The sequence below is a fragment of the Nuphar pumila genome, chromosome 9 (genome assembly GCF_984573655.1).
Source record: "Nuphar pumila chromosome 9, dmNupPumi1.hap1.1, whole genome shotgun sequence".
Classification (NCBI taxonomy): domain Eukaryota; kingdom Viridiplantae; phylum Streptophyta; class Magnoliopsida; order Nymphaeales; family Nymphaeaceae; genus Nuphar; species Nuphar pumila.
This window is the reverse complement of record NC_143257.1, coordinates 89,670,086-89,673,662: the sequence shown is the minus strand read 5'-3', so window position 1 is coordinate 89,673,662 and position 3,577 is coordinate 89,670,086. Positions and strand designations below refer to the sequence as shown.

The 3,577-nt window shown below is 39.7% G+C and overlaps 1 pseudogene; it reads left to right on the top strand.

Annotated features, from left to right (window-relative positions):
* The first annotated feature begins 960 nt into the window (after positions 1–960).
* On the top strand, positions 961–1,537 carry LOC149828682 (protein PLANT CADMIUM RESISTANCE 10 pseudogene; annotated as a pseudogene).
* The last annotated feature ends 2,040 nt before the right edge of the window (positions 1,538–3,577 follow it).

The following is a 3,577-nucleotide window of genomic DNA, read 5'->3' as shown; positions in this document are numbered from 1 at the left end:
CTTCTTCCTCTCTTAGCCTCTTTTCTCTTCTCCTTCCCCTTTCTTTTTCTTCTTCTCCCTATTTCTCGTTGTTCCTCTGGTTTTCCCCAATTGACTGAAGGAGATCGATCAATCCCACAACTAAGGTTACGGTAAGTACCCTTCCTCTTCTCTCTTTTTCTTTGTTTTCCCCCATTTTTTTCATTAAAGCACCCATGTAGGGTCAATTTGCTTGTAGAAAGATCGATCCACACATGTACAACATCAATGAAATGCCTATATTCTGACATTTTTTTTCTTTCTTTATTTGTGTTTTGCTTATGCTTCAGTCTTCCTTTGCAATTCATCTTCATATTTCCTTTGTTTACGTATTCTCCATATTATCATGGTTGCATCTCATCTAGATGTTAATGCACTTGCATTTTGTTTTCCCCTATATGCCTTATGCCACATCTCATCGATCCCCCCTGTTTTCAAATCTAAATTTAATTTACATTGGATTTCCCTGTTTTCGTTCGATTCCCTATTTTACCTTAATTGTTTGTTTACACCCGATCTCTAGTTTTGATAGCATTTGACTGCATTTTGTTCACTCTGTTCAATGTATTTTTCATTTTAATTGCATTTTATTTCTTGACATTTGATGGTTCACGGCATCTAATGCTTCCTTCCAGTTTAATTTACTATTTCCTGTTCTTTCGTTTGTTACTCTGCATCATCATTTTACGATTCTTGATCATCGTTATCCCCTCTTTTATTGGATTATACTGTAAAATCTGCATCCCATCTTATGCATACTCTGTGTCTTCATCATTTATGCATTTGCATTTTGCTTTTACTTCATAAATAGCCTTTGCATTTGTATTCACAACATCAGTTCTATGCATAGTGTTGCATTCATTTCATCGTTGTTGGCCTCCATCGATTTTAACGATTAATTTCTCTCTCTCTCCAAATGCTCAAAACCCTGGAGAGGAAAGGATGGAAGAGAGAAGTAATTATGTGCCCCCCCTAAAGTATATTCCATTACCAGCTTCGGATCATGGTGTTGATACTGAATCTGAGAAGAATGAGGTAACTCCTCTAGAAAGCATGCATGATCCTGTTCAATGGTCTTCTGGAATCTGTGCATGTTCTGATGATATGCAAAGCTATTGCATTGGATTCTTTTGTCCTTGTTTCCTGTTTGGCAAGAACACAGAATTCATAGGCTCTGGAAGCTGGACTGGACCACGTATTACTCATTTCACATTATGGGGCCTTTTCAATTGCTTTTGTTGTCTTCTAACTAGTGGACTTTTTTTTTTGGATTATCGGGAACTGTGGTCTCGTATTATGCCTGTGGCTACCGCAGAGCCATTAGGGAAAAGTATAATTTGCAAAAAGCACCCTATGGAGACTTTTTGACACACTTTTTTTTTGTCACCAATGTGCCATCTGCCAAGAGTACAAAGAGATCCGTGAGAGATCTGGTGGTTTTAGTATTTCTGATCTCAGCCTATCTGTTGTTACTGCTCCTCAAATACAAACAATGGAACCTGCTTTAGCACCTAAGTAGTGCAAAACAACATTATGTTCGGAGCATCGTAGTTGGTGCATGGTATCTTGAAATGGGAGTTTATATAATACTGGTAAAGGGTAACAGCATTACCCACACCTACTACTTTCCTCGCAACAACACTGCTGCAGCAACACCAGTTCACTGTTTCTTATCACTTCATTTTCAGCACATGCCCTACTTCATACTCACCTTCACTATATCCCCTTAGCCTACACTCTTTATTGCTGCACCTTTACCCCACATACCCCATCTCATATGAACATCTTCACTTTTCACATCCCCTGTGCACAACATATGCACAACGCCTCTCCATTGTTGCAACAGCTTCACACAACACTTTCATCTCACTGTCACACTTCTTCACCTCATAACACTTACCTGTTACACAATACTTACCACCTACACTTCATACTGGTTAGTATATAGCATATTATGGCCATCAGTTAAATACAGCACCTCACTGCACTTCTTACACTTCATCACACCTGCACATTCCCATCAAATTTTCACAGCACTATTCACTTCTTCACTTGTTATCAATCACCCATCCGCACCCTTATAGCACCTTGTTTTACAGCAATCATTCTTTGCAATACTTCTTTGCACAACATCTTTATACCTATATATGCATTTCCTGCTACACCCCTGTGTGCATCCACTGTAATCAAGTTGTAGCATCTTCACCACTTTTACCTCAACAGCAACAAACTCCTTCTCTACTGCAACATTCTTCTAGTCAGCCCACTCTATTGACTGTTGTTGGGTTACAGTCTGTGGCTAATCTTAATCAGGCTTTGACCAGTGCTACTTCGACACCAGCTGAGAAGAAACAAGATGTACGAGATCAAGTTAGTGAGTCTCCTGTTTGCATGTTAAGTTTGAGTCTCTTTCTGTGGATGGTATAAAAAAAAAAGATGAAGCAGATGCTAGACATGCTGATTTTGAAGAGAATAAATTATCAAAATCCTTAACTGATGTGCAGTCACTGAATGGCAAAGAAAAAAAAAAGTAGTGAGGTTGGAGAGAGAAAAGTGGTATAGGCAGAGCCTACTATTTTTGGTGATTATGCTTCTTCTCCAAATCTTCAAAAGGGTGATGAGTTGGGTGAGCATGATGATCGCTCTCCAGTCCAGAGTATTGCCTTGAAGGAGGATCCTTCTAGGGAGTTGTTAAAGCCTTCAGATAATGGTAATTTGGATGATACTATTCGAGCTCCTGATAGTGCCTTGAAACATGATAAAGATGTTCAAGGAGAACTGGAAAGACAAGATTTTCCTCTAGATAGGGAAGCTTATGAACAGGCAATTGATTTCATTGAAGCAAAAGATGATAATTTGCATGAAAAGAAGGATGCTAAAGATATACAAAAATATGAACAGTGGCAAGACATTAATGGGTTTGTATATAGTTTTGAAGGTTCTAAGAGAGGTCCACAATTAAACAAGCAAACTTCAGGTCCTCAGCCATGAGAGAATTCAGTTGGTGTACCACAAGCTTTTCTTGGACATGACAGGAAGACATATCAGGGAACAAAAAGAAATAATCTTCAAACTTCACAACAACATACTGTTAGGGGTCCTGATAGACATATCTTGCAACATCCTCCATGGTCACATAGCTGGCCCCAACAATGGTTGGACTAAAGACATACCATACCCAGTCGGGCATAATTCAGTAGCACCTATTGCACCTATGCTCTGCATTTCCACATCCCAGCCCCCGCACAGTGTGTGCATTAGCTTTAATACCTGCAACCTTCCTCCATAGCACACCATTTGGTTCTTCACAACATCATTTTCCTAGCATATCATCTAGCATTCTCACAGCTGCACTCTCATACATTTCTGCACATTGTTCCTGCACCACCCCCAGCCTACCACATCACTGCTACACCTACAACAGCATCCATACCTTCATCTTCATTCACTCCACCTGTTGTGGTTTCCACAACAATACTTACCCAGCTCCTGCCAACAAATTTTCACACGACATAACACCTACTGTGGCCTCGACACCCTCTTAGCTAATACACCATCT